Genomic DNA, 12,583 nt, shown 5'->3' on the forward strand with positions numbered 1-12,583 from the left:
AGTTGGGTTTGTGAAACATATACACTCTAAGACGAAAAATAAATAAATAAAAATAAAAAACGACGCACCATGAAGGAATTATCCGGATAGAACGGAAATCTACATCTACATCCATGCTCCGCAAGCCACCTGACGGTGTGTGGCGGAGAGTACCTTGAGTACCTCTATCGGTTCTCCTTTCTATTCCAGTCTCGTATTGTCCGTGGAAAGAAGGGTTGTCGGTATGCATCCGTGTGGGCTCTAATCTCTCTGATTTTATCCTTATGGTCTCTTCGCGAGATATAGGTAGGAGGAAGCAATATACTGCTTGACTCCTCGGTAAAGGTATGTTCTCGAAACTGCAAGAAAAGCTCGTACCGAGCTAGTGAGCGTCTCTTTTGCAGAGTCTTCCACTGGAGTTTATCTATCATCTCCGTAACGCTTTCGCGATTATTAAATGATCCTGTAACGAAGCGCGCTGCTCTCCTTTGGATCTTCTATAACTCTTCTATCAACCCTATCTGGTACGGATCCCACACCGGTGAGCAGTATTCAAAAAGTGGGCGAACAAGTGTACTGTAACGTACTTCCTTTGTTTTCGGACTGCATTTCCTTAGGGTTCTTCCAATGAATCTCAGTCTGCCATCTGCTTTACCGACGATTAATTTTATATGGTCATTCCATTTTAAATCACTCCCAATGCCTACTCCCAGATAATTTATGGAATTAACTGCTTCCAGTTGCTGACTTGCTATATTGTAGCTAAATGATAAAGGATCTTTCTTTCTACGTATTCGCAGCACATTACACTTGTCTACATTGAGAATCAATTGCCATTCCCTGCACCATGCGTCAATTCGTTGCAGATCCTCCTGCATTTCAGTACAATTTTCCTTTGCTAAAACCTCTCGATATACTACAGCATCATCCGTAAAAAGCCTCAGTGAACTGCTGTTGTTATCCACAAGGTCATCGGTAGTTGTGATGTACATGTACAGACAAACAAATGATTACAATTTCAGGAAAATTGAAAAATTTGTTCAAGAGAGAGAGCTTCGCAAATTGAGCAAGTGAATAAAGCGTCGGTCCACTTCTGGCCTTTATGCAACGCCCACGCCTTATGGCGTGCGACCGCCAGGTTGGTATCCCACTGCTGGCCGGGGCGTCTGCAGATTCATCTTCACTGGTCATCGGAGCTCAGTTCGAAACGGGACCCATCACTGAAGACAGTTCTACTCCAGTCAATGAGATTCCAGGGCAAAGACGTGTCTGGAGACGTCCTGGGCAGCAGTTGGGTGCCAACGGTCCCTCAACCAGGAGTGATGGTCTGGGGTGCAACTTCTTTTCAGCCGAGGACCCTTATGGTTGCCATCTGCGGCACCTTTCCAGCTCGTCGGTTCGTCAACGATATTCTACGTCTCGCTTTGTTTCCCTTCATGGCAACCCACCCTGGACTAACACTTCAGCAAGATAATATCCGCTTGCTGATGTCCAGAGTTTCTATTGCTTGTATTAGTGCTCTCTGGACATCAAGGTCGGATCTCTGTCCAGTTGAGTTTGGAGCAGTATGGACAGCGCCCTCCAACCACCTCGGGATTTTGACCATCTTACGCGCCAGTTGGACAGAATTTTCGACGACATCCCGCAGGAGGATGTCCAGCATCTCTGCCAATCAATGCCAAGCCGAATAACTGCTTGCATACGGGCCAGAGGTGCACCAATGCGTTATTGACTTCCTAAATTTGTGAAGATCTTCCTCTTAAAATGTCGTGTGACTAGGGCCTCCCGCCAGGTAGACCGTTCGTCGGATGCAAATCTTTCGATTTGACGCCACTTCGGCGACTTGCGCGTCGATGGGGATGAAAATGATGATGATCAGGACAACACAACACCCAGCCCCTGAGCAGAGAAAAATCTCCGACCCAGCCGGGAATCGAACCCGGGCCCTTAGGATTGATATTCCGTCGCGCTAACCACTCAGCTACCACAGGCGGGCCTCGTCTTCTCGAATAAAACTGATACTGTAATCATTTTGTTTGTCTACACATCGACTGTGCGGCTGGTCCCGGCGGAGGTTCGAGTCCTCCCTCGGGCATGGGTGTGTGTGTGTTTGTCCTTAGGATAATTTAGGTTAAGTAGTGTGTAAGCTTAGAGACTGATGACCTTAGCAGTTAAGTGCCAATAGATTTCACACACATTTGAACATTTTTGTCTGCACATGTAAATCGCTTCTAACGATTTCCGTCCTATTGAGATAGTTTCTTTGTGCTGCTTTATTTTTTGTCTTAGAGCAAAGTAGGTGCAGATATGCACGTAATGTGGTATTAGAATGGGAAACTTATTGTATCCCTTATTTTAATCATTTGCCGCTCCGTGAGCTATTGTTGTAGACATTCTTTCCATGAACAAATAACTTGGTATCCAATGTTCGTTAAGTGGATGAGAAAATAAACAAATTCCTTAACATAATTGATTTTTATGCACGGTGCTGGGTTGTTGTGGACTATATTCTGTGTTTTCTTTACTAAACTTTAGGAAATTGATAGAAACTAAACAATGCTCTTCTTTGGAAACGCCCTGCTCGGAATTTTTAAATGCCACACCACTCTCAGTTCAAAAATGGTTCAAATGGATCTAAGCACTATGGGACTTAACATCTGAGATCATCAGTCCCTCAGACTTAGAACTACTTAAACCTAAATACCATAAGGACATCACACACATCCATGCCCGAGGCAGGATTCGAACCTGCGACCGTAGTAGCAGCGCGGTTCCGGACTGAAGCGGTTAGACGGCTCGGTTACAGCGGCCGGCCACTTGCAGTTGTTGTTAGTCAACAGGTATCTTTCTTTAAGGCTAAGAATACTAAAAGATTTCCTTCGTGGTTGTGCTCAGTGGGGTACATGCAAGCGTAAAGAATTCCATCGAAGCACTGCGACTTAAGGGTGTTCAAATGGTTCAAATGGCTCTGAGCACTATGGGACTTAACAGCTATGGTCATCAGTCCCCTAGAACTTAGAACTACTTAAACCTACCTAACCTAAGGACATCACACAACACCCAGTCATCACGAGGCAGAGAAAATACCTGACCCTAAGGATGTCAGAATCTGTTTTTCAAGTTGTAGCGTCTGTTCCCGTTTTATGTATCTTTTGGTGTTCCGTGGCGTACTTTAATTGCTGCCAGCGTTCGCTATGTGCCCATAATGATAGAAGAGCTGCCCGCTCTCCTCCTGGTTGCTTGAAGGGTGCAGTTATTTCCTACAAGCGGAATCGTGTACTTCGTCGTGTATCGTCTGAAAATTTGCTGACGGGGTTTGTGTACGATATTCTTTTGCTTTTCTTGCACTGTTGAAGGTTTGACCGGGTATGTTGAAAACCTACAGTATCAATATCTAAAAATATTTTTGTTTAGCAACAGTTGTGAAAATGTAATTTTTTTAGGTTATGTATGAGTTACACTTTCTAAATAACAAGTGGTGCATGCAGTAGAAAATTTTCTGAAGAATAAACACTGTCCGTCTGCTTTTAAAGCTACGTTGCTGATTACTAAGTCTGTCAGTGGCCCAGGAAGGACTTCGACTTACACCCAGAAAAACATTGATCATACACTGTATCCTCAAGGATCGTGCTCAGTGGCACCAGGGTGTAGTACTATGTGCACGAAGAGAGGCTATAGTGTTAGTGATTCATTTGTCATGATCATCGGCGAACAGATGGAGATCAGGAGACCTGCATGTGTACTCTCTGTTTTGGCTTTGTAAGCAGTAACTGTATTGACTGCAAAGGTGAACGGTATTTGCAAAATTCTATCCAGGGTACAATAGGGCCCGCCGATGAGTTCATAATCATGCTGAATACCTCCAGCCATTTGAATACCGTCGCCTCGTGGGCCAGCGGGAAGCTGGATGGGTTTGTAGCAACACATGTTACACATATTGGGCACAATGCATCGTTAGTGTGTCGCCGTTTTCAGTTATGGAATATTCCTACACCTGTAGACCAGGTTCTGGATATCTACACATTTGGCCATTAAAATTGCTACACCAAGAAGAAATGCAGATGATAAACGGGTATTCATTGGACAAATATATTATACCAGAACTCACATGTGATTACATTTTCATGCATTTTGGGTGCATAGATCCTGAGAAATCAGTACCCAGAACAACCACCTCTGGCCGTAATAACGGCGTCGATACGCTTGGGCATTGAGTCAAACAGAGCTTGGATGGCATGTACAGGTACAGCTGCCCATGTAGCTTCAACACGACACCACAGTTCATCAGGAGTAGTGACTGGCGTATTATGACGAGCCAGTTGCTCGGCCACCATTGACTAGACGTTTTCAATTGGTAAGAGATCTGGAGAATGCGCTGGCCAGGGCAGCAGTCGAACATTTTCTGTATTCAGAAAGGCCCGTGCAGGACCTTCAACATGCGGTCGTGCATTGTTCTGCTGAAATGTAGGGTTTCGCAGGGATCGAATGAAGGGTAGAGCCACGGGTCGTAATACATCTGAAATGTAACGTCCACTGTTCAAAGTACCGTCAATGCGAACAAGAGGTGACCGAGACTTATAACCAATGTCACCTCATACCCTAACGCCGGGTAATACGCCAGTATGGCGATGACGAACACACGCTTCCAATGTGCGTTCACCGCGATGTCGCCAAACAGGGATGCGACCATCATGATGCTGTAAACAGAACCTGGATTTATCCGAAAAAATGACGTTTTGCCATTCGTGCACCCAGGTTCGTCCTTGAGTACACCATCGCAGGCCCTCCTGCCTGTGATGCCGCGTCAAGGGGAACCGCAGTCATGGTCTCCGAGCTGATAGTCCATGCTGCTGCAAACGTCGTCGAACTGTTCGTGCAGATGGTTGTTGTCTTGCAAACGTCCCCATCTGTTGACTCAGGGATCGAGGCGTGGCTGCACGATCCGTTACAGCCATGCGGATAAGATGCCTGTCATCTCGACTGCTAGTGATACGAGGCCGTTGGGATCCATTCCGTATTACACTCCTGAACCCACCGATTCCATATTCTAGTAACAGTCATTGGATCTCGACCAACGCGAGCAGCAACGTCGCGATACGATAAACCGCAATCGCGACAGGCTACAATCCGACCTTTATCAAAGTCGGAAACGTGATGGTACGCATTTCTCCTCCTTACACGAGGCATCACAACAACGTTTCATCAGGCAACGCCGGTCAACTGCTGTTTGTGTGTGAATACTCTCCCACGCCCGGGTTCCCGGGTTCGATTCCCGGCGGGGTCAGGGATGTTCTCTGCCTCGTGATGACTGGGTGTTGTGTGCTGTCCTTAGGTTAGTTAGGTTTAAGTAGTTCTAAGTTCTAGGGGACTTATGACCATAGATGTTAAGTCCCATAGTGCTCAGAGCCATTTGAATCATTTTTTTTGTGAATGCTCTGAAAAGCTAATCATTTGCTATCACAGCATCTTCTTCCTATTGGTTAGATTTCGCGTCTGTAGAACGTAATTTTCGTGGTGTAGCAATTTTAATGGCCGGTAGTGTACATGCTACAAAAACACATCAAAATCGACGCACTGTGCAAACAGCGGTGGTCGACCGAACATCATCGAGGGTGTCATCTGGGAGCACCTTCACACGTCTTGTGTCAACTGGACCACTGGGAACCGTCTACATGCAGAAGGACTAAGAACACTCTTGAATCTGGGCGGGCTACCACTGGCACCTCGACACCACCAATCATGGATAGTCTGGTGTCGTAAAAGAGTTAACTGGAGATTGGAATGTCGCTATTTTGTCTTCAGTAAAGAGAGCAGGTTCTGTCCCTATGCGACTGATGGACGTATACGGGTACAGTGTGAACTTAATGAGCTGCCTATTGCAGTGTACATCGCACACGACACGCAGGTCCCATCCCAGTTTTCATGGTGGGCTGGCGGGTGGCATCAATTACAACTCGCGGTCACATTTCGTGATTCTGATGGACGAAGTAACCAGTGCTCGCTACATTATACAGGCTGTTATCATCGTGCCACTGCCATTTATTTGACAGGAAGCTGATATGATTTTTCAGCAGGAAAATACACGACCACATACGACTACTACGACCCAATGTGCTCTTCGTGCTGTAAAACAACAACCGAAGCCAGCAGGATCACCAGATTTAGACGTGTGAGTTCCATTTGGTCTGAATTTCTCATCATATCCTCCTACAATGATCAGTACCATGGAAGTTATTCCCTGATGTCTTAACACATACCCCATCACTCTGTCTGTTCGAATAGTCAGAGCTTTCCAGATATTCTTTTCCTCACACATTCTGCAGGTGACCTCCTCATTTCCAATCTTATCAGTCCACTTAATCAGCTGTGTGCTTCTATAATGTCACATCTCAGACATTTCGATTCTCTTTTATTCCGATTGTCCCACAATCCATGCTGCACTTGCATACATTTCTGTTTTCCAAACGTAAATTTTCATATATTTCTAGTTCAAATGAAGGCCTCTGTTTCATATTAATATTTATCGAGGAAGTCCCCTTTTCCTGTGCTAGACTGTTTCTTACATACTTCTAGCTCCGATCATCATGCGATATTTTGCTTCCAAGTTAGCAGAATTCCTTCACTTCTTGTACTAAGTGGTGCGTAATATTGGCATTACTTTTAATGCTGTTGTTGTGTCCGCTGCTCCTCATTACTTTAGTCTTTTTTTGATTTTCTGTCAGTCCATAAAACGTCCTCATTAGACTGTTCACTTCATTTTACATTTCCTGTAATTCTTTCTTAATTTCACTCAGAATAATCAGTGTCATCAACGATTGTAATCATTGATATCGTTTCACCTCGGCTTTGACTTCCTCTCCTGTATCCTTGTTTTAGACTTTGTTTCTTTGATATACGGATTGAACAGCAAGAAGAGAAGGGCTGCATCTTCGCCTTGTACCTTTTTTAATAGAGTGCTTCCCACTTGGTCTTCAGTTGTTACTGTTTGCTCTTGGTTCTTAAATCTGTTGTACAGTACATCTACTTCTTTGAGAATTTCGAAAATCTTACATCATTTTATTTTTCATAAACTTTTTCTACGTCGACAGATCCTGCGAAGGTGTCCTGACTTTTTTTAAGTCTTGCCTCCAGTGTCGAGTGCAACGCCAGAGCCTCGCCTCTGGTCATTTTACCATTCCTACAGCCAAACTGTATGACAGTTATGGGATGTTATTATAGTACTGATCGTGACCAAGAATAATCGATGCCGCAAAGCTATGGCCGCAATGTTCAAATAAAAGATAGTAATTAATCTTATACTTGGATGTTTATAGCTAATCTTACTGCTGGACTGATGTTACCAACTGCTTACAGTGTCTCTTGTGGTAGTTTACTATATGCTTAATAGGAAACTGCTTGTGACTCTCTTGCGGAAGGGAAGTAATACGGACATAAAATTCGGTTCGGTGGTTCTTCTTGGCCAACCCGAGTTATTCCACGCAACTGCAAATACTGTGAATGACTTTAATATTAACAATAACAATGGTCTGTATTAGACGTTTCGCAGTCAGGTGACACGACAGGAGATGCAGATGTCCTTGCTTTTCTCGTGAAATCTGAAATTTAAAACACAAAACAATCACGTTATATATAAAATGATTTACCACTAGCTCTCTCTGCATCACCAACTGCTGACTTACCTTCTGGCCTGAAGAAAGATACGTGATAGTTCAGGAAAATTGGTATCCGTGCTGTAGTCATAAAAAGTGCAACATTACATGACATTACTCTCCCTAATCATAACGACAGCAAAGTGCAAACTCAGTCTTAAAAATATTGGGATCTTAAAGCAGTGACAAGGATCCCAGGAACACAGCTTAGAATCTTCGATCAAGAAAATATAATTTCATTTAAAGGATAATGATGCTCACAGTAACACCTCGAACATCCGTGAGTCGAACATGTCGTACAATAAAACGATCATCCAGTTCTAATTACAGGTTTCCTAATCAATAGCTGCCAGAGGCAACGAAAGATTGATTTTCAGTGTTTTTGAAACGGTCCTACTGATTACTAGTTGGACCGTTACACTGAGAGCAACCAATACTTCAGTATCTTCTTTAATTTCCTACCCTGTAATAGAAAGGAAATGGGCAAGGGAACACTAATGAATAGAAACAATTACGGAAGATCAGAGTATGAGACTTCCCTCATAATATCCTCTGATTTTAGTGCAGCTTGTGTCTGTCACGAAACCACATTATTTCTGAAAGATCATTATTGTTTTTACCACCATAATTTTCTAAGGCTCTAATAACGATTACATGAATTTATCAGTAATTACTTTTTTTCCAGTGCCACCATTAAGGCATAACACGATATGGTGGAAGTTACGCTTGTGAAACGTGAGTATGGACAAAATCTTCTTCACTTAGTCTACCCACTACACAAGTGTTTTGTTTTTTTAAGGCGGATCTATGACTGTAAAAGTGGAACAGACAGGTACCTATGCTAAGTACCTCATATGCTAAATATCTCATGAAAATCTCTGCATTGTTTGAACTTCCTGCGTTGGACTGGAAATTGCTTCATTACTCACTTTGAAAGAGATAAATGAAAACAACAGTCTAATACAACAGAAACTACATAACGGCTACTGTAGTGCTGTAAAAACTATTATTATTATTATTATTATTATTGTTATTGCTACTGACAGTGTCCAGACACAAATCATTAGCAGCCTGAAGTCTTCCAATTTCTAGCAATTCATATATAAGGAGTCCAGCACTCAAGTGATTTATGAACAGTAATTATAGCCCACATATTTTAACTTGGTTGATTTTAAACAGGGTGGAAGTTTTGGTTGAAACAAGTGTCGCTATGGAGGTGCATGGTGCAACTTTCTGTTCTGAGGAGTTGAAGGTAGTACTCGCAATGCACTGGAAGTTGCTTCAGCGCTTATTGTATCACAACAAATGAAACAGAAACACTGCAGTAAATATTTAAATATGTGGAAATAGAAGTTTTCCTATCATATCAGTGAAACAAGTAAGGACTGGAATGCACTCGTAGCATGTTTCTGATGTGCACTGTCAGCAAACGAACCAAATATAAAAGCACTTGTTAGAAATAAGTTCAACCAGCCTTCTCACTCACTCATTAATTCTTGCTTTAACACGAGGGTTATTCAGAAAGTAAGGAACGATCGGTCACGAAATGAAAAATACAGTGAAAATCTCATGAAGCTTTGCACAGATGCATTTGGCACTGTGTCTCGTATACCCGTCGATCGCATCATGTCGCTCTTTCAGTTACGAGCTCACAGTGAGAAAGTAAATATGGCTAGAAATTAGCGTCTCCCACCAAGTATGAGGGCCTGCCGAAGGATTTCGCCTGAAGCTATGCAATCCACATAACATAACTGTCATGCAGTTCGTTCTACGCGACAATTGTCGGCCGCACTCTGCAGGGGCAATGAAGATGCTGCTGCAACGTTTTCGATGGGGAGTGTTCGATCACCTACAACATATCCCGTAATTGGCTACCCCTGAAGTTCGTCTCTGCTCAAATGAACCACTGGCTATGACGATAATATTTTGACACAGAAAACGAGCTGCAGTCCAGAGTAGAAGAGTAGAAAACTGTCGAAAAGCACTGGCGGCTGTCTTCTATACCGAAGGAATTGAAAAGTTGGTACATCGCTACAACAGATGTCTAAGCCTGAGCGGCGACTGTGTAGAGAAGTAGCTGGAACGTGTAGCTAACCGTTGCAGGCAAAACAGTTTTGATTTTCAGTGTGGTTTCCATTTCGCGACCTATCGTTCCTTACTTTCCGAAAAGCCCTCGTAAAATACGTGCAAAACATAAAATTCATTTAGCTTCACTCATTTTAAACATGAAGCTATTCAAATAGAATCATTTTCCATGCTTAAGTTTAGATCAGCATTAATGTTGAGCTGGTGGTAGTATTAGCTAATATGTGACTGCACCCGTGAGTAATGGTCTCAGAAGGTTGGGAATCACTGCCCTAAGTGGTGCTAAGAAGGGAAGTACAAAAGGATATTCTAGTGTTAGGCGCAGAAGAGGGAACACGTACCAGGCTTCAAGAGAAGTAGACGCAAGTCTCTGATGTTAGCAGACTTCCGACTACTGCTGTTGGAGGAAATCAGCTGCTCATGGGTAACAGCGCTGACTCAGAGGCGCTGATCTGCGAGTTGTGTGTTAGTTTCGGTTAGGTATTGTTCATTCTGAGACAACGGTCTCGAAATGCAAACTTTTGTTCAAACAGTTTCGGTGGTATCATTAAATCCCTCATCTTAAAAAAAATATTCAAATGTGTGCGAGAGCTTAAGGGACCAAACTGCAGAGGTCATCGGTCGCTAGACTTACGCACTACTTAAACTAACCTGTGCTAAGAACAACACACACGCCCACGCCCGAAGGAGGACTCGAACCTCCGGCAGGAGGGGCCGCGCAGTCAGTGACATGGTGCCTCTAACCGCGCGGCCACTACGAGCGGCTCCCTCATCTTGAGTTTTAGAATGAATTGAAGATTAGTTTTTTGTTTCCAGATACTTGCTATCGAAGAACTGCTGATGGGTGGCTTTGCATTCATGATTAACGTTCTCTTAGCTATAATACGGGCAACGGCCTTGCCACAGTGGATACACCGGTTCCCGTGAGATCACCGAAGTTAAACGCTGTCGGGCGTGGCCGGCACTTGGATGGGTGACCATCCAGCCGCCATGCGCTGTTGCCATTTTTCGGGGTGCACTCAGCCTCGTGATGCGAATTGAGGAGCTACTCGACCGAATAGTAGCGGCTCCGGTCAAAGAAAACCATCATAACGACCGGGAGAGCGGTGTGCTGACCACACGCCCCTCCTATCCCCATTCTCACCTGAGGATGATACGGCGGTCGGATGTTCCCGATGGGCCGCTTGCGGCCTGAAGACGGAGTGCTTTAGCTATAATACGATGATTCATGCAGTTGTTTTTGGTTCTATCGGATTGTACGAGCCTTGTGCCCCCATTTATTAGAGACGACGCACTTCAGTTACATTTGTCTCACCCTTTCGCCTTGTGGCCCATACACACCAGATTTTTGTGTGTTATATTAGTGGCCCCATAAGGAGATTAACGATAAATTGATTTTGTTTTATGCGTATGCCATTGCTACCTAAACTGTTACGACATCTGAAAAGGGATGAAAAACATTAACTGAGTGGATGTAATATGAATGATGATGATGTTTAGTTTGTGGGGCGCTCAACTGTGCGGTCATTAGCGCCCAAATTTTTATACAACCCAATCTAGCCACTGTGACGAATGATGATGAAGATGATGATGATGAAATGATGAGGACAACACAAACACCCAGTCCCCGGGCAGAGAAAATCCCCAACCCGGCTGGGAATCGAACCTGGGACCCCGTGATCCAGAGGCAGCAACACCATAATATGAATGAGTCGTTTCCGTTTTGGAGGAAGTATATTCCTCCTCCTGATCACTTAACTGAGTTTAAGAGTACCGGTACTTTCAATGGTATGTAGCTGCCAACATCAGATCAATTTTCGTTCAAATGATTCAAATGGCTCTGAGCACTATGGGACTTAATATCTAAGGTCATAAGCCCCCTAGAACTTAGAACTACTTAAACCTAACAAGCCTAAGGACATCACACACATCCATGCCCGAGGCAGGATTCGAACCTGCGGCCGTAGCGGTCACGCGGTTTCAGACTGGAGCGTCTAGAACCGCTCTGCCACATGGCCGGCAGATCAATTTTACTCCTTGTAATTCAGAGCATAGTAACCGACCCTGTCAGGATAATTCACTTATACCGGTTGTCGCTTGTATGGGTCGTCAGGTGCATTTTCTCTTCACAGCTGCAGTCAGCCAACACACGACGCCCAGAATTGGCGGGAAGCGTCTGTTTGTTTCCAATTACAAACAACATGATTTTTGAAGTGTAATTTTACGTGCTCGTTCGATAGAGCGTTCCGAAATTAGTGTAGTGGATTATTCGCTTTATCTGTATGTGCTAACAGGAACAGTAAAACGCGAAGAATTATCACTGCTCCAGCAGCAGCGACTGAGCAGCGCTGCTGCGTTGCTGGAGCAGTCATAGTGGGCCAGGGCGGTGTTGTCGCTACTGGAGTGCGCGTTTTACTGTCTCTCTTAATATACAGCGATGAAGGGAATATCGCACTAGACTAAAATGGGATCGCTCTGTCGAATGTGCTAGTAAAATTACACTTTAAAAATAATTTTGTTTCTAACAGGAAAAAACCGAAGCTTTCCATTGACGCTGCGTGAAAGACCTTACGACCAGTATTTGTTTGGGCTGAGTCCAGCTACACGATGCAAAAAAGAAACTGCAAATATCTGTCAAAATACTAGAGAAAATGCATCTAACGACTCTTAGAACAGACACCTTGTATACAGCCCCCACCCCTCATGTTAAATACACGTTATACTTCATGTAAGTATTGGCTAAAGTTAAAAATTTAAAATGCTGTCATAATCTAATGATTAATAGGTATAACATCAAGTTAAATGTTTCGCACAGTGGACAGTTGCTTTTTCTTAAAACTGTGTATTTGTCTTCAGACAGGGTAACTCAC

General features: G+C 43.8%; 1 pseudogene; it reads left to right on the forward strand.

Moving 5' to 3' along the window:
• Positions 1–10,600: 10,600 nt before the first annotated feature.
• Positions 10,601–10,717, forward strand: LOC126459137 (5S ribosomal RNA; annotated as a pseudogene).
• Positions 10,718–12,583: the final 1,866 nt, after the last annotated feature.

This window comes from Schistocerca serialis, chromosome 2, assembly GCF_023864345.2.
Source record: "Schistocerca serialis cubense isolate TAMUIC-IGC-003099 chromosome 2, iqSchSeri2.2, whole genome shotgun sequence".
Taxonomy (NCBI): Eukaryota; Metazoa; Arthropoda; class Insecta; order Orthoptera; family Acrididae; genus Schistocerca; species Schistocerca serialis.